The following is a 26483-nucleotide window of genomic DNA, read 5'->3' on the forward strand; positions in this document are numbered from 1 at the left end:
TTACTGGGATTTTTGCACCTCTCTACAGAGACCCTCACCAAAACAGTTACAATTGCTCTGTCTCTCTATCAGTATCAATGGTGATGACGAATATGCTAAATTATCGCTACTGTGATCACCGTCGCCACTTAGGCTGATGCAGAACAGCACTGGTGGACTCAAAATCAGTAAAGTATTCAATCACTCAGTAGGTTGCCTATAATCAAAGATAACTTATATTTAACATATGGTATCTTGGTCATAGTCTTAAGCAGGCATAGATACATGGAGACAACTGAGCTTAGGGTTCACACCAGCTCTATCACTACACACTGAGGAAGAACTTCATTTCATTATAAACTCAAAATTTAATGCTTTCTCCACCCGTTGGGTCTCTTGCAAAGCATTAAGGTAGATAAGTCCCCAGGGCCTGATGGGATCTACCCTAGAATACTGAGGGAGGCAAGGGAAGAAATTGCTGGGGCCTTGACAGAAATCTTTGCATCCTCATTGGCTACAGGTGAGGTCCCAGAGGACTGGAGAATAGCCAATGTTGTGCCTTTGTTTAAGAAGGGTGTCAAGGATAATCCAGGAAATTATAGGCCGGTGAGCCTTACGTCAGTGGTAGGGAAACTATTAGAGAGGATTATTCGGGACGGGATTTACTCCCATTTGGAAACAAACAAACTTATTAGCAAGAGACAGCATGGTTTTGTGAAGGGAAGGTCGTGTCTTACTAATTTGATTGAGTTTTTTGAGGAAGTGATGAAGATGATTGATGAAGGAAGGGCGGTGGATGTTGTCAAAATGGACTTTAGTAAAGCCTTTGACAAGGTCCCGCGTGGCAGACTGGTACAAAAGGTGAAGTCACACGGGATCAGAGGTGAGCTGGCAAGATGGATACAGAACTGGCTCGGTCATAGAAGACAGAGGGTATCAGTGGATGGGTGTTTTTCTGAATGGAGGGATGTGACTAGTGGTGTTCCAAAGGGACCAGTGCTGGGACCTTTGCTGTTTGTAGTATATATAAATGATTTGGAGGAAAATGTAGCTGGTCTGATTAGTAAGTTTGCGGACGACACAAAAGGTTGGTGGAGTTGCGGACAGTGTTGAGGATTGTCAGAGGATACAGCAGGATATAGATCGGTTGGAGACTTGGGCGGAGAAATGGCAGATGGAGTTTAATCCGGACAAATGTGAGGTAATGCATTTTGGAAGGTCTAATGCAGGTGGGAGGTATACAGTAAATGGCAGAACCCTTAGGAGTATTGACAGGCAGAGAGATCTGGGCGTACAGGTCCACAGGTCACTGAAAGTGACAACGCAGGTGGATAAGGTAGTCAAGAAGGCATACGGCATGCTTGCCTTCATCGGTCGGGGCATAGAGTATAAAAATTGGCAAGTCATGTTGCAGCTGTACAGAACCTTAGTTAGGCCACACTTAGAATATTGCGTGCAATTCTGGTCGCCACACTACCAGAAGGACGTGGAGGCTTTGGAGAGGGTACAGAGGAGGTTTACCAGGATGTTGCCTGGTCTGGAGGGCATTAGCTATGAGGAGAGTATGGAAAAACTCGGACTGTTTTCACTGGAACGACGGAGGTGGAGGGGCGACGTGATAGAGGTTTACAAAGTTATGAGCGGCATGGACAGAGTGGATAGTCAGAAACTTTTTCCCAGGGTGGAAGAGTCAGTTACTAGGGGACACAGGTTTAAGGTGCGAGGGGCAAAGTTTAGAGGGGATGTGCGAGGCAAGTTTTTTTACACAGAGGGTGGTGAGTGCCTGGAATTTGCTGCCAGGGGAGGTGGTGGAAGCAGATACGATAGCGAATTTTAAGAGACATCTTGACAAATATATGAATAGGAAGGGAATAGAGGGATACGGGCCCCGGAAGTGCAGAAGGTGTTAGTTTAGGCAGGCATCAAGATCGGCGCAGGCTTGGAGGGCCAAATGGCCTGTTCCTGTGCTGTACTGTTCTTTGTAAAGGAATCCTTGAGGGTAACATTTTTACTGACTTGTTCTAAGAACTTGATTGAAATCTCAAACTACAATTAAGCAATAAGTGTTTTGACAGCCAGAAATTTTCCACTGACCAATATTATCTTTCCATTATTATTTATTGAGCTTCTACGCTAACCATGGATTGCGACCAGTCACAAGATATGGCTTGGGATCGAACAGAGTTTGGGAGAAAACCTTATGCACACTGGTCATAATTTATACATTTATAAAATGCAGCTAGGTGTTTGTTTTCCATCATTAATCAATAAGCAATTTAACCAGGAAGTATAGTTCCAAAGCAATATTTTAAAATACCTCTATCTTGGGTTGAAAGTACAAAACAAAATGCATAAAATTACAGGTCCATACAAAACAAAGTATGTAGCTACCACAACAAAAATAAGTCAAATTCCAATCCAAATCAACCAAAGATGTGTCTCCCAGAGCTCCTTCCCCAAATTTGATTAAGAATGCCACAAGAAATCAGCAGACTGAAACTATGCCAAAATAATAGGCACAGTATGGAGGGCAGGAAAAAAACCTTTCTCATGAGTTTTGAGCTTTTTGTAAGCTTATATATAGTGGCTGGGGCAGTCCTTCCAAGTCACAGCGATGTACAGATATGTGATGAGTTGCTACAACTGGTCCAGAATTTGCTACAAAATTTGCAACTTTATGGTGAGAACAAGTTCCAAATTGCCACAAATTGGTCAATGGTTTGTGCTGCTCCGCCATTAGCCTTGCAAAAAAACTGAGCTTGCCATCAACCAAAAAACTGCGGCATTTGCATTGATGAAAAAATTAACTTTCCACCGAAAGTCAGCTCTTCCATGCATAAGGACCCTATTAATGGGGTAATTTAAACTTCCAGTGGCTTCTACTTTGAAACCAGTTAGCAATCAATGATAATTGTTCTGCACATGCACTGCTCCATGACATACTGTCATCTTAACCCCTCTTCTCTGCCTCCTCTACCCTCACTTTCAACAAGTGTGAGGAGCTCACAACTTTTTTGTCAATAAGATCGAGACCATTCTTTTAGCTGCCTCCAACACTTGCCTCACTTCCTCAGGCCCACCAAGCCAAACTTCCCCCGCCCTAGCCCTGAACTCGCATGTTGCGCTTGTCTGTCTCCCATCGTGCCCTCTCTGAGCTCAAAGTACCAATGAGACACACATCCTGCTCCCTCAACAGTATTTTCACCAAACTGCTGACCACCCAATTTCCCTTCTTGGCCCCACATTAGCTGATATTGCCAATGATTCCTTCTCCTCAGATATTGTTCCCCTCCACTTCAAATCTGCTATCATCATTCTCCTCCTCAAAAACACCCATCCTTGAAAACTAACACCCCATCTCCAAACTCCTTTTCCTTTCCAAAGTTCTTGAACAAGTTGCCATCTTCCAAATCTGTACCCATCTTTCCTGCAATTCCATATTTGAGCCCCTCCAATGAGGTTTCCACTCCTCCCACAGCACTGAAACAGTCCTTATCAAAGTCAAAATTGACATCCTGTGCAATTGTGATCATAGTAACCTATCACTCCTCATTTTTCTCGACCTGTCTGTAGCCTTCGACATAGTTGACCACAGCATCCTCCTCCAAAGCCTCTCCTCTGTTGTCCAGCTGAATGGGACCACTCTTGCCTGGTTCCATGCCTATCTACCCAGTTGTAGCCAGAGAATTTCATTCAATAGCTTCTCTGCCCGCTCCTCTGGAGTTACCTCTGGAGTCTCCTAAGGATCTATCCCTGGCCCCCTCTTATTTCTCATCTACATGCTGCCCCTTCGTGACATCACCTGAAAACAGTTAGGTTCCACATGTATGCTGACCACAGCCGCTCTACCTCACCATCACCTCTTTTGACCCTGCCACCGCCTCTGATTTGTCATGCTGCTTGTCCAATATCTAGTTTCAGATCAGCAGAGACTTCTTTCAATTATATATTGGGAAGAACAAAATCATTGCCTTCGAGCCCTGCCACAAACTCTGTTCCTTAGCTACTGACATAATCCCTCTCCCTGGTCAATGACTGTGCTGAACCAGATTCTTCACTACCTTGGCATCCCACTTGACTCTGAGTGAGCTTCTAAACTCATATACTCCCCAGCACCAAGACTGCTTACTTCCATCTTCATAAAATAGGGATGATAGCATAGTGGTAATGTTACTGGACTAATGCTCCAGGGACATGAGTTGAAATCCCACCTTGGCAGCTGGGAGAATGTAATTATTTTTTTAAATCAATTAATGAATAAATCTGGAATAAAATGGTAGTCTCATTAATAATGATCATGAAACTACTGGATTGTCATCAAAACCCATCTGGTTTACTAATGTCCTTCAGAGGAGGAAATCGGCTGTTCTTACCCGGTCTACACTACATGCGACTCCCAATTCACAGAAATGTGGCTGACAGCTGCCCTTTGTAATGGCATAGCAAGCCACTCAGTTGTATTTAACTGCTACAGAAAAATGCACTATGGGTGTACCTAAGCGACATGGACTGCAGTGGTTCAGGAAGGTGGCTCACCATCATGTTCTCAAGGGCAATTACGATGGACAACAAATACTGGCCTGGTCTGCTACACTCACATCCCAAGTACGAACAAAAAGATTGCTTCTTTATTACGCAAAAGGGAACCTCTGCTCACCAGCTTTTATTATTCTATTGTGTTGCCATGCTTAATTATGGTGTAAATTCATTATTGTTAGGGGGGGGATAGCAAAATTTTATTATTTTGTAAACTGAGCAGTTGTAAATGAAGATGTTGAAATCCGGTATAATCTGTTGCATTAATATTTTGCTATGGTTTATTACTTCTAATGATTAATTGATTGTAGATTAAAGTACAAGATCTGCCAGAATGATTATTATTGCTGACAATAGAGACATTTTGTCAAAGCTTTTCATCTTGCACTCATCAGGACAAAACGCAAGAATATCAATGTAAGGGAAGCAACAAATTTATACTGTATGAGAAGAGAGTGCTGACTGGTTTGCAAGTGAACTCTGATTGGTAGAGGCGTTGCCATGGAGAATGCACCAGCTTATGGTGACTGACAGTTAACTGCCAAGCTTTGTTTGATATTTAAATCAGGCAGCTTGACTGTAATTGGTCAAGGCATCACTCTGAGGAATGAACCAGCGAATGGCTGTCACTTATTTTGTTTAGCTGAAACAGGCGCAATGTGTGTACATGTTCTTTCTGTCTGCAAAGAACAGGGCCCTGTGTATTAATATATGTAGCTTCCAGTACACGCAAATGCACCACATTGCGAGCCCAACTGACAATCTTAAACTGGTTGTCAGTGTAATTCTTAACACATTGAGGATTATTTAGCAAATGTTGTCCAATCGCAGAATCACATCTAATGTTGGACACTGTGTTTTGAGTTTTGCAAGCACGGGCTGGTTGGGTACAGCCTGTACTTTGCCCTTTGCGAACAGCGGAAGGGACATGCTGTTTGATATAATCTGCCAGTCTTTGGGATGTACAGCCTATATAGCCAGCATCACACTGGCATTGAAATTCATATATCACAGTACTCATTTGTGTGATAGGCAGAATGTCCTTTTGCCTTGATGGCAGCTAGTGGCGAACACCACACATGTTGCTACTGCATAGTAGCAACGTGAAACAGCCTGCTTCACCTGTTGCTCAAATTTTTGGGATATATTACCCGCCACAAACCAGCGTCTACTGAAGACACTGAATCCTTGAACGCATGCCTAGCTGATCTAGTGCACGCATATTGCGGGATTCCAAACGACGTGTCTGATTTCCACATGCAACGTGAATGTCTTACAGTGTTGTGAGGCCTTAAGACCAACCCGGACATACACATGAGTAAACCTGACTATGGGACGGGAATAGACATCCTTAATTAGGTTAATCTTGGTTAAAATTTCAAGTCACTGAGGGACACATTACCCTTTTCCAGAAAAACTGCAGCGACTGCTAATGCCATTCCAGTGGTGTAGACTCTACCCGATTACAGAACACAGAATTCTAAGTGCTGAGTACAAAAAATTAAACCTTTGTAACAATCTGGAAAAATTGCTCATTTTACACTGAATGTATATTTAATTTAACTTAGCACAAACTATCTGACTCTAATAAAAGTCCATTTGATTTGAAATACCTTGAAAACAGAATGAAAATCAACAGAAAGGCAAGTCAGAAGTAGACTTTAAAAATGACCATGAATCCATATAGTTATAGTTTTTCATAATAAACAGATGTGCAAGAATTTGGTACAGAAGATACAAAGCTAATGTGAAACACAGCTTCTTTCACAATGTAATAATTATACAGTAAGTCATATTATAGCTTATATTAACTTGCATAGGTTGCATTTCTACTATGCTGCTAGTCACCGACTAATATCCAAAGAATGCAACATACAGGAGACAGACCAGAATATATATGTATAAAAAAACTAATCCAGGTCAAATTTGGGGACCAAATGTAATATTTCTAAATTTGCTGATGACACAAAACTAGGTGAGAATGGAAGTGGTGAAGTGGAAGATGCAAGGAGGCTTCAAGGAGATTTGGATAGGCTAAGTGAATGGGCAAGAACATGGTAGATGGAATATAACATGAGTAAGTTTGAAGTGATCCACTTCGGTAAAAAAAACTGGAATGCAGAGTATTTCTTAAATGTTTAGTGGTTGAAAAGTGTTGATGTCCAAAGGGACCTGGGTGTCCTTGTTCATGAGTCACTAAAAGCTAGTATGCAGGTGCAGCAAGCAATTAGGAAAGCAAATGGTATGTTGGCATTCACTGCAAGGGGATTTGAGTACAGGAGTAAAGATGTCTTGCTGCAATTGCATATGGACATACGAACAAGGAGCAGGAATCGGCCATTCCGTCCCTCGACCCTGTTCCTCCATTCAATACGATCATGGCTGATCTGATTGTAACCTCAACTCCACTTTCCCACCTACCGTTTACCTCCTTGCTTATCAACAAGCTATCTACATCTGCCTTAAAAAATATTTAAAGACTGCTTCGACTGCCTTTTGAGGAAGAGTGTTCCAAAGACTCACGACCCTCAGAGAAAAAAATTTTTCTCACCTCTGTCTTAAATGGGCGACTGCTTATTTTTAAATAATGACTCCTAGTTCTAGATTTTCCTACAAGAGGAAACATCCTTTCCACATCCACCCTGTCAAGACCCCTCAGCATCTTATATGTTTCAATCAAGTCATCTTTTACTCTCCTAAACTGCAGCGGATACAAGTCAAGCCTGTCCAACCTTCCCTCATAAGACAACCGCCCATTCCAGGTATTACTCCAGTAAACCTTCTCTGAACTGCTTCCAACGCATTTACATCCTTCCTTAAATAAGAAGACCAATACAGTACACAGTACTTCAGATGTAGTCTCACCAATGCCCTGTATAACTGAAGCATTACTTTTGTATTCAATTCCTTTCACAATAAACAATAACATTCTGTTAACTTTCCTAATTACTTGCTGAACCTGCATACTAATCTTTTGCGATTCATGCACTAGGACACCCAGATCACTCTGCATCTCAGAGCCCTACAATCTCTGATCATTTAGATAATATGCTTCCTTTTTATTCTTCCTGCCAAAATGGATAATTTCACATTTTCCCACAGTATACTCCATTTGCCAGATCTTTGCCCACTCACTCAACCTATCTATATCCCTCTGTAGCTCCTTTATGTCCTTTTCACAACTTACTTTCCTACCTATCATTGTGTCATCAGCAAATTTAGCAACCATACCTGTGGCCCCTTTATCCAAGTCATTTATATAAATTGTAAAATGTTGAGGCCCCAGCACTGATCCCTGTGACACACTACTCATTACATCTTGCCAACCAGAAAATAATCCATTTATGCCAACTCTCTGTTTCCTGGTAGCTAGCCAATGTTCTATCCATGCCAATGTTACCTTCTACACCACCAGCTTTTATTTTTCTCAATAACCTTTGATGTGGCACCTTATCAAATGTCTTCTGAAAATCTAAGTACAGTACATCTACCCCTTTATCCACAGCACAAGTAACTTCTTCAAAGAACTTCAATAAATTTGTTAAGCATGATTTCCCTTTCACAAAACCATATTGACTCTGCCTGATTACCTCAAATTTTTCTAAGTGCCAAGCTATAACGTCTTTAATAATAGCTTCTAACATTTGCCCTAAGTCAGATGTTAAGCTAACTGGTCCATAGTTTACTGCTTTATGTCTCCCTCCCTTTTTGAATAAAGGAGATACATTTTTTTATTCATTCATGGGATGTTGGCATCGCTGGCTAGCCCAGCATTTATTGCGCATCCCTAATTGCCCTTGAAAAGGGGGTGGTGAGCTCCCTTCTTGAACCCTGCAGTCCAAGTGAGGTAGGTACACCCACTGTGCTGTTAGAAAGGGAGTTCCAGGATTTTGACCCTGCAACTGTGAAGGGACGGCAATATAGTTCCAAGTCAGGATGGTGTGTGACTTGGAGGGGAATCTGCAGGTGGTGGTGTTCCTATGCATTTGCTTCCCTTGTCCTTCTAGTTGGTACAGGTCCCAGGTTTGGAAGGTGCTATCTAAGGAGCCGCAGTGCGTTGCTGCAGTGCATCTTGTAGATGGTACCCACTGCTATCGGTGATGGAGGGAGTGAATGTTTGTGGATGAAATGCCAATCAAGCGGGCTGCTTTGTCCTGGATGGTGTCGAGTTTCTTGAGTGTTGTTGGAGCTGCGCCCATCCAGGCAACTGCAGAGTATTCCATCACACTCCTGACTTGTGCCTTGTAGATGGCTTTGGGAGTCAGGAGGTGAGTTACTCGCCGCAGGATTCCTAGCCTCTGACCTGGTCTCTTAGCCACTGTATTCATATGGCTGCTCCAGTTCAGTTTCTGGTCAATGGATGTTGATAGTGGGGAGTTCAGCGATGGTAATGCCATTGAATAGCTAGATTCTCTCTTGTTTGAGATGGTCATTGCCTGGCACTTGTCTGGCACGAATGTTACTTGCCACTTATCAGCCCAAGCCTGGATATTGTCCAGGTCTTGCTGCACTTCTACGCGGACTGCTTCAGTATCTGAGGAGTCATGAATAATGCTGAACATTGTGAAATCATCAGTGAACATCCCCACTTCTGCCCTTATGATTGAAGGAAGGTCATTGATGAAGCAGCTGAAGATGGTTGGGCCTAGCACGCTACCCTGAGGAACTCCTGCAGTGATGTCCTGGAGCTCAGATGATTGACCTCCAACAACCACAACCATCTTCCTTTGTGCTAGGCATGACTCCAACCAGTGAAGAGTTTTCCCCCTGATTCCCATTGACCTCAGTTTTGCTAGGGCTCCTCGATGCCATACTCGGTCAAATGCTGCCTTGATGTCAAGGGCAGTAACTCTCACCTCACCTCTTGAGTTCAGCTCTTTTGTGCAAGTTTGAACCAAAGCTGTAATGAGGTCTGGAGCTGAGTGGCCCTGGCGGAACTCAAACTGGGTGTCACTGAGCAGGTTATTGCTAAGCAAGTGCTGCTTGATAGTACTGTCAATGACATCTTCCATCACTTTACTCATGATTGAGAGTAGACTCATGGGGCAGTAATTGGCTGGGTTGGACTTGTCCTGCTTCTTGTGTACAGGACATACCTGGCCAATTATCCACATTGCCAGGTAGATGCCAGTGTTGTAGCTGTACTGGAACAGCTTGGCTAGGGGCACGGCAAGTTCTGGAGCACAGGTCTTCAGTACTATTGCCGGACTACTGTCAGGGCCCATAGCCTTTGCAGTATCCATTGCCTTCAGTAGTTTCTTGATATCACACGGAGTGAATCGAATTGGCTGAAGTCTGGCATCTGTGATGCTGGGGACTTCGGGAGGAGGCCGAGATGGATCATCAACTCGGCACTTCTGGCTGAAGATTGTTGCAAATGCTTCAGCCTTATCTTTCATATTGATGTGCTGGGCTCCCCCTTCATTGTGGATGGGGATATTTGTGGAGTCACCTCCTCCAGTTAGTTATTTAATTATCCACCACCATTCACAGCTGGATGTGGCAGAACTGCAGAGCTTAGATCTGATTCGTTGGTTATGGGATCGCTTAGCTCTGTCTATTGCATGCTGCTTACGCAGTTTGGCATGCAAGTAGTCCTGTGCTGTAGCTTCACCAGGTTGATACCTCATTTTGAGGTATGCCTGGTGCTGCTCCTGGCATGCCCTCCTGCACTCTTCATTGAACCAGGGTTGGTCTCCCGGCTTGATGGTAATGGTACAGTGGGGGATATGCCTGACAATGAGGTTACAGATTGTGGTTGAGTACAATTCTGCTGCTGCTGATGGCCCACAGCACCTCATGGATGCCCAGTTTTGCATTGCTAGATCTGTTCGAAATCTATCCCATTTAGCACCGTGATAATGCCACACAACACGATGGATGGTATCCTCAATGTGAAAGTGGGACTTCGTCTCCACAAGTACTGTGCAGTGGTCACTCCTACCAATAGTGTCATGGACAGAAGCATCTGTGGCAGGTAGATTGGTGAGGACAAGGTCAAGTATGTTTTTCCCTCTTGTTGGTTCCCTCACCACCTGCCACAGACCCAGTCTAGCAGCTATGTCCTTTAGGACTCAGCCAGCTCGGTCAGTAGTGGTGCTACCGAGCCACTCTTGGTGATGGACACTGAAGTCCCCCACCCAGAGTACATTCTGTGCCCTTGCCACCCTCAGTGCTTCCTCCAAGTGGTGATCAACATGGAGAAGTACTGATTCATCAGCTGAGGGAGGGCGGTAGGTGGTAATCAGCAAGCGGTTTCCTTGCCCACGTTTGACCTGATGCCATGAGGCTTCATGGGGTCCGGCGTCGATGTTGAGGACTCCCAGGGCAACTCCCTCCCGACTGTATACCACTGTGCCACCACCTCTGCTAGGTCTATCCTGCCAGTGGGACAGGACATACCCGGGGATTGTGATCGCTGTGTCTGGGACATTGTCTGTAAGGCATGATTCCGTGAGTATGACTATGTCAGGTTGTTGCAGTCTGTGGGACAGCTCTCCCAACTTTGGCACAAACCCCCAGATGTTAGTAAGGAGGACTTTGCAGGGTCAACGGGGCTGGGTTTGCCATTGTCATTTCCGGTGCCAAGGTCGATGCTGGGTGGTCCGTCCAGTTTCATTCTGTTTTATTGACTGCGTAGCGATTAGATACAATTGAGTGGCTTGCTAGGCCATTCCAGAGGGCATTTAAGAGTCAACCACATTGCTGTGGATCTGCAGTCACATGTAGGCCAGACCAGGTAAGGACAGCAGATTTCCTTCCCTAAAGGACATTAGTGAACCAGATGGGTTTTTACAACAATCAACAATGGTTTCGTGACCATCATTAGACCAGCTTTTTAATTCCAGATTTATTAATTGAATTCAAATCCCACCTTCTGCTGTGGTGAGATTTGGACCCATGTCCCCAGAGCAATGCCCTGGGTCTCTGAGTTACTAGTCCACTACGCCACCACCTCCCCAAATTTGCTATTTTCCAGTCTATTGGAACCTTCCCTGAATCTAGGTAATATAGAGTCTTGGTGAGGTTGTACCTGGAGTATAGTATACAGTTTTGGTCTCCTTATCTAGGAAGAATATACTTACCAAAGGGGAGTGCAAAGGACGTTCATCAGACAAATCCCTGGGATGAGGGGATCGTCTTATGATGAGAGATTGTAAAACTGGGACTGTATTCTCTAGTTTCAAAGAATGAGAGGCGATCTCATTGAAAGTTACAAAATTCTTACAGAGCGTGACAGGGTAGAGGTGGATAGGAGGTTTCCTCTGGTTGGTGAGTCTAGCACCAGGGGATGCAGTCTCAGAATAAGGGGCAGGGCATTTAAAACTGAGATGAGGAGGAATTTCTTTACTCCCAGAGTGTGGTGAATCTTTGGAATTCTCTACCCCTGACGACTGTGGAAGCTTAATCATTGAGCATGTTCAAGACAGAAATCGATAGATTTCTGGATACTAACGGCATCAAGGGATATGGGGATAGTGGGGAAAAATGGCATTGAGGTAGATGATTAGCCATGATCTGTTTGAATGGCAGAGTAGCCTCAGAAGAAATAGGCTTGACGGGCCAAATGGCCGTACTCCTACTCCTATGTTCCTATACCAAATTGTACTGCCATTGCCACATACAGTACTATCCAAAGTTTTGTCACATTATGCAGTTTATCAGCTATCTTTATATTGCATATTGACCCTGTTAAGCAAGAATGTTTAAAGGTTGTGATTTAGTAGCCACTACAGAGAGCTGGCTCCAAGTTGGGCATGACTGGGTGCTATATATTCTATGCTGTAGGATCTTTAGAAAGGACAGGAAAATTGGAAAAGGAGTAGCAGTAGCAATTTTGAGAACAGCCACAATTATAAGGATAGAAAGTAGTTCTCTTTTGAAGAAATTCATAAACATTCCCTTTGCTGGTAACTTATATCACAAATGCACAATTCTATGGGAGTAAATTTTTCCAGGCCTTGACCTTGCTTGAGACAAATTAATTTTAAATTTGTGGCGTATATTCATCTATTCCTACACACTCAGTACAATTCATAAAGTCTATTATTTATGCCTTGTAAGCATTTTAGACACCTCAGACATTTCCACCTTTATCTATTCTTCTCCAATGAAAATAATTTCAGTAAAGTAAGTCTCTCATAAGTTAGAGCTCTAAACCTCAGAATATTTCCAGTTACTCTTCTCTCAACCATCTACAAAACATCAATTGCTTTTTGCAGAATGCCCAAAACTGAACACAAAATTATAAAATATGGCCTCACAAGCCAGCTATACAAGATTACAGTAACTTGTTTAATCCCCTTGAGATATAGATACTATATTATCTTTGTCCACAGCAGCTTCACATTGACTAAGTTTCAATGAATGATCAACAACCATATCCAAGACGTTTTCTTAATTTTGTTAATGCAATATGACAAAATATACATTGGCCGAAATTGTTAGAAAAGGTAAGTAGTCCCGCTGCTGGGACCAAAAGCGGAACCCGATCCTGCGCAGGTGGGCGGCGGGACCCTGGGTGGCATTTTACTGGTGGTGGCCAATTAAGAGGCCGCTGCTGAAGCTGCAGGAAGAGGACACCTCCATACCGAGGAACCCTTGAAGGCAGGCTAAGTTTTTTATAAACCAAAGCTGGGGACAGGCAAGCAAGCCCCGGTGATCTCGGGGATGCACCCCTCCAGTGGCGGTCCTGTAGCTGCAGAGCGGTCATTACTGCCGGGGGCTCCTCCGTGGGTCACAAATTCACTGGAAGGCCACCAGGGTTTACCTGGCAGTCTTCCCACACAGCGGCGGCTCCTCCCAATGCCAGTAAAATACCGGCAGGGGCAGAAAGTGGCCATTAATTGGGCAATCAATTGGTTTAATTTGCTGCCCGCCAACACCACTGAGGTTCTCGCCGCTGACAATATCCCGTGGCGGTGGGAAGACGTTAGGCTACCCTCCTGATACCTTCTGCCGCCATTTTCTGAGGCCTCCCACCTCCCAGTCCGTCTCCAGAGGGCTGGTAAAATCCAGCCCATTGTTTCATTGGCTACTGTGACTTTACAGACCTAGACAAACATCTAGCATATGTTTACTATCCTGTCATTTCTACACAATTTTTAAAATATTGACAAGTTATCCTGTCTATTTCCCTGCACTCTGCTACATGGAAAATGGTTATTAACAGCAATATAATATTGATTAATGTCATTTATCAGAGTTTCACCTACAGTATTTGTGTCTTCCATAAGGTTGAGCAAGTTTGACAAAGTCCAAATTGCATAATCTTTAGGAAGAAATGGGTTTGATGGGCTGAGTAAACACTTGTAGTTCTCATGCATTTTCAAACAAAAGTAACTGGGACCTAGTGATTATGCACATCAGCAGCACATGGTGTATCCTACCAAATACTGTTTGTGATAGAACAGGAAAATAACCACATAAGCTCTTAACAATTCTACTGCAGAATCAGACAGTGTTGTTTGTTTACCCTTGAATTATCTCCCTCAAAATAACCTTCCAATGACATGGTTGGCCTTTGCTATTATTTCCTCAACAAAGCTATTTGAAAGATTGCACTACACAGTCACATCATCAAGTGGACATTCTAAGTGACGCTTTATCTGCTTGATGGAGCTCCAGTTCAATGAGTTCCCAAACATGAAGTCCCTGTAGTGAAGAGGAAGAAGCAGGAGATTAAACCAAGTGCTGGCAGACTACTCTGGGAGCTTGAGAGGAAACAGGAAAGCTGAATATTGATTGTAGCCTCCAAAGATTATGATCAGTGCACTTTATTTACATTTTAACAGGAAGCCTGTGGCTTTTTGTATACTGTATCATACAATATAATGCGCTTGGTGTGTTGAAAGGGAATGCCAATTTTAAATTATAAAAATCAAGGGCATTTCATATTTTTATTAGCTTACAGGAAGACCCTCCTTATAATTTAGAAACCTGAACTTTGATTGCAAACTCTGAATTTGATATGCACAGAACCTACCCAGTATATAGTGATCAGTTGTCTGACCAATCTGAAGAAACAGAGGCATAACACTTCTAGCAGTACCTTCTCCTTTGAGCACCTTATCTGATTTGACCCCTCACCTCTCCTTTAAAATCCTCATTGTGTACTGTACCCAATCTCCAGTTTCCCTCCTTTCTTCTCTTAGCCTCTGCATTAATCCACCCCTCATCCTCGGTGATTCAATCTCCATCACAGATCCCATTCTGCTCTCTCCTCTGAATTGACTGCCCTCCTGTCCTCCCTAAACCTCTCCCTTCATATAAACTGTTCTACCCATATTCACAGCCACTGCTTCAACCTCATCATCTCCCCTGCTGTCTCTAGTCCCATGGTCCTGATCACACTCAAAGCCACTTCTGGCTACATTCTTATATCCTCACCAAGTAAATCCCCATCTCTTTTCAAACCCACTTCCTTCTGCATCTGCCCCTGAAAAAAATGCTTCCCCAAATCACTTACAGCAATGAGATTAATAACCTTATAGTAAAGGAGCCTCTAGGGCAGAGTGTTAAATTTTTATATTGAGTTTGAGAGTAATTTAGTTAAGTCAGAAACTAAGGTCCTAAATCAAAACAAAATATGTAGGTATGAGGGGTGAGCTGGCTAAGGTAGATTGGAAAACTACATCAAAAAATATGACAGTAGCTAAGCAATCACAAACATTTAAAGAATTAATTCATAATTTGTGACAAATATACGTTCCTTTAAGGAGTAAAAGCCCCATGGGAAAAGTGGCCCAACTGTGGCTAACAATGGAAGTTAAGATAGTTTTAAATTAAAGGAAGAGGCTTATAATGTTGCCAAAAAGAGTAGTAAGCCTGAGGATTGGCAGGATTTTAGAATTCAGTAAAGGATGACCAAGAAATTGAGAAAGAAGAGAATAACAGCGTAAACTAGCAAAATACATAAAAACAGATTGTAAACGTTTCTATGGGTATGTTAAGAGGAAGAGATTATCAAAAGTAAATGTGTGCCCCTTAGAGGCAGAGACAGGAGAAATTATAATGGGAAATAAGGAAATGTCTGAGACATTAAATATTTTGTATCTGTCTCACAATAGAAGACACAAGAAACCTTTTGGAAATAATGGGGAACCAAGGGTCTAGTGAGAGTGAGAAACTTAAAGAAATTACTAATCAGTACTGGAGAAATTAATAGGTGTCAGGCAAACTCGCCACCTGCCAAGACTGAGGCATACATTACTTCGCCACATGAACAAAAACTTAAAATTGCAAGCCTTGACTGGAAGAACATTTGTTTTGAACCAGACAATGTTGAAACAATGGGGACCCAGTAGTTGCTTCCCCAATACACAGAAGTGGTCTGACCAGTTTTAGTCATATGACTAACTGGCTGAATTTGAGAGAATTTGAACTTCCAACAAAGGATTTGAACAGAGAACACCGTTAGTTCATGGACTGAGAATATCCCTTCTCCTGTCTGTCTGACTCCATCTCTTTCCCACGGAACTAAATCTTGTGAAGACATGTAAACTCAAAGAGAGAAAGGTTTCCTACATGAACAAGGTTTTAAGAAGACTACTGGGCCCCAACGAAACGCAAGACCATATCTTCAATCAAGGACTACAGCGAGCTCGAGAAACAGTAACAAGATATTGCCTCAAACTGTTCTACTTATCTTTTCTTCTGCTCCATTCTGTCCCTATCTGCACGTTTATATCCCGTGTACATGGTAGCGTGGGTGCGTCGTATTTCCGTAGGCGTGAACCTAGTTTAAGGTTTAATAAATTTAATCTTTCTTCTTCAAACCAAAGAAAGCCTGTTTGTGCTCATTTCTTTGCCTTATAATTGGAAAGTTGTGAACAAGGATTCGGAAAGGGGGAGCTCAAAACATAGTGTGTTTAAAATAGTAAGACCAGGTGAAGACAGCAAAAGACCCCTAGACACATTTCTCACCTCGTCATAAGAATAAGACTAAAAGTCAATAAATCCCTGAACTGATGCCCTTCATTTTAGGATTATAAAAGAAGTAGATACAGAGATAGTGGATGATCTTCAAAAATTCCCTAGATTTTAGAATGGTCCCTGTGGATTGGAAGGTAGCAAACCTAACCCCGCTATTCAAGAAAGGAGGGAGAGAGCAAACAGGAAAGCACAGGCCACTTAACCTGACATTGGTTGTCATGAAAATGTTACAATCTATTATTAGGGATGTGGTAAAATGGAATTAGAAAATCATAATATGATTAGACATAGTCAACACGATTTATGAAAGGAAAATAGTGTTTGACAAATCTGTTTGAGATTTTTGAGGTTGTAACTATCAAGGTGAATAAGGGGAAACAAGTGGATGTGGTTTATTTGGATTTTCAAAAAACATTTGATTAGGTGCCACACAAGAAGTTATTACACAAATTAGGACTCATGGGATTGGGGGTAATATATTAGCATGGATCGAGGATTGATTAATGGACAGAAAACAGACATAAAAATAAATGGGCTACTTTCGAGTTAGCAGGCTTTAACTAGCAAGACAACCAAAAGTTAAGTGCTTGGGCCTCTGTTATTTACTATCTATATCAATGGCTTAAATGAGGGGACCAAGTGTAATGTATCCAAATTTGCTGACGATACAAAGTTAGGTGGGAATGTAAGCTGTGAGGAGGATACAAAGAGGCTGCAAAAAGATTTAGACAGGCTAACTGAGTGGGCAAGAACATGGTAGATGGAATATAATGTGAAGTTATCCATTCTGGTAGGAAAAATAGAAAAGCAGAATTTTTTTTAAATGGTGAAAGACTGGAAAATGTTGGTATTCAGAAGGACCTGGGTGTCCTTGTACATGAATCAAAAAAATTTAAACATGCAGATACAGCAAGCAAACAGGAAGGCAAATGGTATGTTAGCCTTTATTACAAAGGGATTGGAGTATAAGATTAGTGAAGGCTTACTACAATTATATAGGGCCTTCGTGAGACCACACCTGGAGTAGTGTGTATGGTTTTGATCATCTTACCGAAGGAAGGATATACTTGCCTTAGAGGGACTGCAACAAAGGTTCATTAGACTAATTCTGGGATGAAAGGATTGTCCTATGAGGAGAGATTGAGTAGACTAGGCCTATATTTCCTAGAGTTTAGAAGAATGAGAGGTGATCTCACTGAAACATAAGGGGCTTGACAGGGAGATGCTGAGAAAATGTTTCCCCAGGCCAGGGAGTCTAGAACACAGGGTCACCGTCTCAGAATAACGTGTCAGCCATTTACAACTGAGATGAGAAGAAATTTCTTCATGCAAAGGGTTGTGAATCTTCAGACTTCTCTACCCCAGCGGACTGTGGCTACTCAGTTGTTCAGTACATTAAAGACAGAGAGCAATAGATTTTTGGATACTAAGGAAATTAAGGGATATGGGGATAATGCAGGAAGGTGGAGCTGATGTAGAAGATCACGCACGAATGGCAGGCTCAAAGGGCTGAGTACAATACTCCTGCTTCTATGACTTATGCAACTTCAATTTCAAACTCCCAACTACTTAGCATTTGGCCCAGAATTCACAATACTTCTGCAGCTGTTGATCTACTCAATCACTTCCTTACGTCCACCTTTGATGGCCTTACCCTCAGAAAAAACTTTCCTCTCTCTCCAATCACAGTTGCACCCCCCTGGTATGGGATCCCTCTTTGCTCTTTCAAATCTAAAACATGTAGGCTTGAGGGTTTCTGCTGCATAACTGGTATAATCATCTGTTACCAGATAGGGCTGGACTACATTCCATACCAATGGGCTTTGTTCTTCTCTGTCTCTGTGTTGTCAGACTATGTGGTGTCCTAGATGATCTGCAGTTTCCTCCAGTTGAACATTAGGAAGAATGAAGCCATCTTCTTTTGCCACCACCACAAATTCTGTACCTTTGCCACAGAATCTAACCCCATCCCCAGCCACTGACTCAGGTTTAACCATATTGTTTGCAACCTCGCCATGTTATTTGACCCCAAGCTGAGATTCTGAACCCACATCTTCTCCATCATAAAAATGACCTATTTCCACCTCCAGAACATCACCTGTCAACGTCCCTATCTTAACCCAGCTGATGTTGTAAATCACATCAATGCCTTTTTGTCCTCTCCAGATTCAACCATTCCAATGCTTTCCTGGGCAGCTTCCCAACCTCCACCTTCAATAAACCTCAGCTGATCCAAAACTCTGCTGCCCATACACTATCCCACACTAAGTCCCAATCACTCATCACCACAGTTCATGCTAACTTACATTAGCTCACTGTCTCTCCCAATACATCCAATTTAAAATTCTCAATTGCTGTGTTGAAATCCCTTCATGGCCTCGTTCCTCCCTATTGCTAACTTCTTCCATCACTACACACTACAACCCTTTGACAATGTGAGCTCCTCTGATTCTGGCCTCATATGCAATCCCAATTCCTTCATCTTACCATTGCGGCCATGCCTTCGGACCTAGACTCTGAAATCCCTTCTGAAACCTCTATCTCTTTACTTCCCTCTTCCCCTTTAAGATGCTACTTAAAACCCACCTCACGATCAGTCATTCCTCCTAATATCTCTTTCTTTTGGCTCAGCGTCCATTTGTATCTAATTATGCTTCTTGAGATGTACCTTGGGATGCTTATCTATGTTAAAGATGCTATATGAATGCAGGTTGTTTTTGATGTTGGATGAATGGTATTATGAACTATGTATTTTAAAAATTAGAAATTTTGTGTAAAACTGTATGGAAATTTCAATGACTAAGACAAAATGGTGAGGCATTCTTTTTCCAGAAAGCAGTCCAAGTGTTTTGTGAGAAAAATGTAATACAATATCACGTGGGGTCAGAGCCTACAATTAAATAGCGGCAAAAACCATTTGACATAGGAGCTATGAATGAAAAGAGTGTGACCAGGGACTCATAATGACAATAGTTTGATGCAAAGTGTGACCAAGAAACATGACAAGAGGAAGTAACGTTTGTTGACAGAAAATAATCACAGACATAACTATTTTGGTAAGATACTCGTTCATCCACATGAAAGAATATGGTGCACTTATTGCCTGCCTCTGCTATCCGCATGTTTGTTTCTGTCTCTCCTCCTTTGATTCTGTCTCTTTCTTTTCTCTTCAGCTTCATTCCCCGTAATTTATTCTTACTTCTTTCTCTTTTTCTTCTTTCTTTTCAGGTGGAAGCTGATGGGTGGTGCAGCTTGGTGTGGTAGGATAAGTTGCCACCATTTGAGTTGGGGACTGCAGGGAAAATGTGGTCTTCAGTGGCTCCAATCCCATCCTATCCTCGCCCCTCCCCAGTGACTCATGTTTATACCCCCAACCCTCGCTTCCATCGTGTCCCACTTCCCTTCCCATAAATAGCCTCAGTCCTGGAGCTGGATTTTATGGGCCCCTCAAGGTGAGGCCAGAGGCAGGGGGCATGGAGAATCGCGACGGGTGGCAGGGCCCATTGCCTCACCATCACCAAACGATCTTAGCAGAGGTGGGTTAGACAGATGACGGCCTTCCCACCCAGAGGCCAAGTGAGGCCCTTAAGTGGCCAATTAAAGGCCTCTTCCCGCTGCCACTGGAACCTTAGCAGCAGCAGAGGGGATTGGGGGGGGTTGCCTCCTCCATGCAGGGAGGGTGCCTTGTAAAACAAGAGGCCCTCCGTGCAGGCTTTGGGGGGGGGGGTGTCCCTGCTCCATGGGCAATCTGTGGCCCAGGGAGGATTTCTGCCGGGAATCACTTCACCAGCGGCACCCCCCACCCCCACCGCCGCCACCCCGCACCCCCACCCCCCCACAACCAGGACCACCCTCCCCCATACTGCACGCTCACCCCCTTGCCCCTTCTCACCAGGGCCTTCCAGACTGGCCCCGGCGGCCCCGCCTCATCTATCTCTCGTCCCAGGTTCAAGCTCTGGGCCTGGGTTCAAGGCCTCCGCAGTACTGGCTGTGGCCTCCATTCCCGGTGGCTCTGCTGATACTGTTGAGCTGCCAGCCCTCTGATTGGCTGGCAGCTCATGAAAGCGGGATCCCCATCTTTAAAGGGACAGGGATCCCAGCTCATGAAACTTTGATGTAAAAAGACTGGAAAAGGCCAAGGTGGGGTTTCCCCTGCCTTTTCGGCCCGGCGCCGGGAGCCTCGTCTCCTACACAAGGTCCAACCCGTATTCTCTACCTTTGAACTATCCAATCAACCCCTTTACCCTCTACCACCCACCCTTGCTCTACTGCCAATCACCTCGCCCTTAACTCTATCAACTATCCCACTCTCATTATCGGACAGGTGGCAAGAATCCACACACCCCCTCACCATCTACCGGTTTCCTTCCTCCCCTCCCAACCCATCTTCTCATCAGTTAACCTCAAAAGAGGCTTTATTTGCTGTAAAGTTTAAGCTTTTTCAAAAATAAACCAAACCAAATTAAAATGAGAAATGTCTGCCTTTATCGTTGTATCTTTCTCTCTCACCAACCCCCCCCCCCACCCCGCCACTGTCTTATAGGTGTTAGAAAGCAGAATTGATGCCTCACAGGTCTAAGGTATTACCATTCACCATTTCCAACTGTCAACAAAATGCAGGTAAGATAATTCGCTGGATTCAAAATGCAACAGATTTTTTTTGAAATTCAAAAGAAAGTAAAGCCTGTAGATGATTCCTAAGTTTTATAAATAGGAGCACAGAGAACAGAGAGAGTTAATACTTATAACCTTTACAAATCAAATCACTGGTTGGGCTGTAGTTGTAAAACAGTGCCCAGCTTTGTTTTATTTTTGTTTTATTTTATTTAGAGATACAGCACTGAAACAGGCCCTTCGGCCCACCGAGTCTGTGCCGACCATCAACCACCCATTTATACTAATCCTACATTAATCCCATTACCCTCTCACATCCCCACCTTCCCTTAATTCCCCTACCACCTACCTATACTAGGGGCAATTTATAATGGCCAATTAACCTATCAACCTGCAAATCTTTGGCTGTGGGGGGAAACTCCACGGAGCACCTGGCGAAAACCCATGCGGTCACAGGAAGAACTTGCAAAGTCCACACAGGCAGTACCCAGAATCGAACCCAGGTCGCTGGAGCTGTGAGGCTGCGGTGCTAACCACTGCGCCACTGTGCCGTCCCACGATGGGTGCCCTACTTTAGAAAGGATGTCAAGGCCATACAGGGGCACAGAAGGTAGTCACTGAGATGATATCGGGAATGAGGGGCTTTGTTATGAGGACAGACGAGAGAAACTGGGGCTCTTTTCATTAGAAGGTTCAGAACTGAATGAATATAAGTATTCAAAATTATTACAGATTTTTATAAAGTAAATTTTAAGAAGTTTTCATTTGTCGGTGTTTTGGTAAGTGGTTAAATTTGAGATAATGACAAAATGAACAAAGAGAGGTTATAATATTTATTTTTACACAATGGCATGGAATACCCTGCAAAAGCAGTGTGAGAAGCAAATCCACAATACCTTTTAAAAGGGAAGTGGATAAATATTGTAAAAAGCAAAATTCAAAAGGATATAGGGAAAAAGGACTCTCAGAACGCAGCACAGACGCAATGGGCCGAAGATATCCCTCTACATTGTAAAATTCTATGATTTACTATGGCACCCAGTCACTCTGCAGACATTTATTGAGAAATCCAAGTAAGTATATTGAAAACTTTAGACGGATCTTTCATTCATCCCAAAGTTAGCCAGAAAAGCCTAATTTTTCTTCCAGGTAGTATTAGTACCAACTTGATTAATATGTAAGGCATATTATACTGGCTATTTTACCAGCAGGTGTCACCATTCTGCAAGTAACCAATATGACATTATCTGAAACAGCAAGCTCAGAAATATTGGCCAAATAATTTCTTGGATTATAATGATGCATTTTAAAAGAACTGTTACAAGTGAAACAATGGCTTCAGTGTTGTTCACGAATACCGTAAGGAAAACAATTCCTTTATTTTCATGCAATAAATTTTGGGCAACATCTATAATTTTCATAAGAATTGTCCTAAGAACTTTTTATAGGAAAGGTCAAGAATATCTAAAACTAAACTTATAGTTGTGTCTTTCCTACTGCAACAGTGCTTAGTGCATTTAAGCAGGACCATTTAATAAAATATTTGAAACTTTGCGCTTTTACTCATAACTTCCACCAAACTTGAAAAATGATACAATCTTTACACAAGTCACAACCAGCTCATAGCAACAACAATTATTTTGAGTCTTTAGAATACACAAAATAACTAAACGCCAACTATGATAAAAATATAGAATAAATTCAGAGTGTCAATTTTGTTGAGTAATAGCACACTCAACTCTGTGTCAGAACACTAAGGGTTCAAGCTGACGCTCCAGTATTGGAAGTATCCCAACTACCTGTTGAAGTGGACTAAAAAACCCATATATCTGTTCAAAGAACAACTGGAAGGTGTTCGAGTGTCCTGGGCAACATGCCTCTCTCAATCAAGCCAAACAAAAGATGTTTAACTCGCCATTTATCTTATTTGCAATCTGTGGGACCTTACTGTGCATAAATTGTTTGCTACTTGGCCTATATAACAGTGATTGCAATTCAAGATCAGAAATAATTGGCTGTGTCGCACTTTGAAATGCGAACTTAAGTAACCTTATAGTAATTTTTCCAGGAAAATTTGAAGAGTTTATGCTTTACCTTGCATTTGATGTTTTGTGCAAAAAACAGATTTCAGCTACTTTCACTGACCCAAAACTATTTCCTTGAAGGTTTTCATTCTCAATAATTTTATATTGGAGACGACACATCAAATCCTAGCAGTCTCTGTGAATGGTCAGCATTATGATCAATAATAACACATCCTATAAGTTGTACATACAGGTGCAAACTGGGAGCTGTCGCCTACTAATTGCAGATTTTTCAAGTCTGGGAACCTGCATGAACTTGTGCCTCAGGCTTCCCACATAGGCTCAGGCCTCTGATGAACTAGACATGTCAAATGCTATTGTGTACTTAGGTTTCCAATGATTCATATCTTTATAATGTTAAACACCTAATTTCTACTAGTAAGTGCTCAGCTTACTGCAGAAAACAAGAAAGGATTTTTATTTTTACTTTGTTGACTACGCCTGCTTGATTTGTTTTCATATGCTCTTAAGCAACTCCTCACTGTAAGTTTATCTGTCCACTTTCCTTGTGTTTCATTGATTCCTTCTGTATTTGTTCAGTTCTAATTTGTTGCTGCTTTATGAATATGAAAGTTCAACCAATCAAGTGCAATAAATTTTCACAGGTACACTTGTGGCACTTAAGTGTCATGGATAAAATACACACTAGACACAATTTTTTTTTAACAAACATACTTGCAGTTTCTCTGTAGTGCTGCTCATGGCAAGTAAGATAATACACTGTTTTATAAGGAAGAAGCATTGTACTATGTAATAATGCATATTGTATTAATTTGCTACTACAGTAGCGCTGTGCTCCTTTAAAGCTGTAGGTGTTGAAATTCAAATCAGTGAGTTACTACCAAAAAATGGCCAGCGTGATCCAAATGCATGCCTAATAATAACGATGAGAGACCTGAGCAAAATTTGGCATTGGGCCTGATTTGAATGAAACAGGTGAACTGTGGATTCCAATCAGACATCCCAGTGAAGCTCGCAGGTCATGGCCTGAAGATCTCCAGCTCTAATATTGTGACTGCTGCAGGCAGGTCCTCAGGAGGCAAAACTCTTGCTCCTTCTCATCCTAGCTGTAACTTTAAAAAATTTTTGTGGCCATTCCTTGAACAGCCTCCAATGGTCTCTAAGTAATGCTGATTAGGCCGTCAAGACCTGATACAACTAAGCGGATGGAGCATATGCAGCACAAGCTCTGACCATTTGTATCCAAATTTTGCATCGGAGTCCTACAAGTAGCATTAGGACCTCAATTTGCATATGTAAGGTGCCCAATGCCTGAACATCTAAAAGGCATCCAGTGCATAATGTAAACAGCTGAGGCGCTTACCCATTGTCTCTCGAGACAAGGAGGCCAAAGAAGAAGGAATACAGAAGTTAGTAACAATAGGTTTGTATTATGAGAACGTAGTCTGTGTGATAGCAGCCAACACGTGGTTTAAATTAGGTAGTTAGGATTTTGCTGAGGAATGCTAAGTTTGTAGGAGGTGTAAGAATCAAAGCGTTTGTGGAAGAACTATCGCTAGTTTGGAAACAACATGTCTAGGTTTCAGCTGTTATTATACTGGTAGGAAGTAACGTTTAGAACCATGCAGGACAGTGTTATCTTCTACATAAGTGACACACTTATTCTACTGAGAATGGAGTGTATGTGGCGCAACCTTGCCATCAACTGGTGTAAAAGAACGAACCTGCATTTATATAGCACCTTTCACAACTTCAGGGCATCCCAAAGCACTTTACAGCCAATCAAATCCCTTTGAAGTGCAGTTACAACTATAATGTAGTAAACATGGCACCCAATTTGCGTATGGCATAACATCACACAAAATGCAATGTGTTAATGTGATAATCTGTTTTTAAGTGGAGTTGGTTGAGGGATAAATATTGTCTTTTTCGAAAAAGTGCCCGAGGATCTACTAATGAATCATTGTACAGCAATCCACAAATCTTTTAAGAATAATACTCAGTTTTTGTCTGCCTGGACTGTTTTGATAGGTTGGTGGGTTGATTTGGTGAGTGGAGCCTGGTGCATGCGGAGACATGTCAGGTGCTCAGAGGACTGGAGCACGTGACGCGTGTGTGGCTGCCAATGCGGTGTTGGTGACGGCAACAAAAACAGCAGAAGGTAAGGGTGTGATATGAGATACTTAATGGGATTCTATTACACAGATAAGGATATAATTGGTATCTAGGATGTATTATCTCAAGACCAATTTAACACACTGGGATCAATGCAATCTTGCCTATGGTGCACGGAACCCAAAATGCTTCAATACTGTGTTTGAGTGTTACACCACTTTAAAGTATTCCGACTACTAACATAATCAGCAAGAGATCTACAGGAGAATTGTTATAGGAGTCAAATAGCATTGATTTCCTATTTGGTGAAAGCATTATTGTATTTGATCCAAATTATTATTTGAAAGCTATTCTTCGTGCTAAAAATGAAGACTCACTAGATTTGAATGAAAAGATTTTGGAAAAGCTGTCAGGTCAATTGAAAGAATACATCTGCATTGACTTTACAGACGAAGAAGATGATAACATTCTGTACCCTCCAGAATTTCTACACAGTCCAACTCCAATGGGCATGCCACCGCACAAGGAAGGAGCACTTATAATGTTGCTGTGAAATCCTAAACAAGGATCAATAAATCTGGAATAAAATTGCTAGTCTCATTAACAATGATCATGAAACTACCAGACTGTCGTATAAACACATCTGGTTCACTAATTTCCTTCAAGGGAAGAAATTTGCTGTCCTTACCCGATGTGGCCTACATGTGACTCCAGACCCACACAAATGCACTTGACTCTTAACTGTCCTCTGAAATGGTCTGGCAAGGCACTCAGTTGTATCAGACAGCTACAAAAAAGTCAAAGAAGAATAAAAATGGACTGGCCACCCGGCAACGGCCGAGGCATCAGAAATGGCAAAGCAACACTCTGCCCAGTCAACCCTCCTTACTAACATCTCAGGACTTGTGCCAAAAGTCCGAGCTGTTTGCTCACCGTGCAAGCTTGATGCTGCAATAGGTTGCATCAAAGCTATCCTGCAGGATAATGGGTACCCCAATCAGATCATTGCTCATTGTGTACTGCGCATACTCACAAATGGGTCAAAGGGTGTCACTTTCGGACCCGAAAAGTGCCCAGTCTACCTCAAATTACAACACATGGTATTTTCCATGAACAAGATGTTGCCGTCAAGCCAAAAAGAAATCCTGCCTACCACACAAATGAGTAATGTGGGATATGAATTCCAGTGCGATGCCAGGTATGCAGGCAGTACGTCCCAATGACTGGCAGATTGTATCAAACAGCAATCGGCAGAGTACT

The 26483-nt window shown here is 42.5% G+C and overlaps 1 protein-coding gene across 2 annotated transcripts in view; it reads right to left on the reverse strand.

Moving 5' to 3' along the window:
• The window catches only part of jazf1b (JAZF zinc finger 1b), a 454958-nt gene that overhangs the window by 373575 nt on the left and 54900 nt on the right, over positions 1-26483 (reverse strand). The window lies entirely within an intron of this gene.

Source organism: Heterodontus francisci, chromosome 2, assembly GCF_036365525.1.
Source record: "Heterodontus francisci isolate sHetFra1 chromosome 2, sHetFra1.hap1, whole genome shotgun sequence".
Classification (NCBI taxonomy): Eukaryota; Metazoa; Chordata; class Chondrichthyes; order Heterodontiformes; family Heterodontidae; genus Heterodontus; species Heterodontus francisci.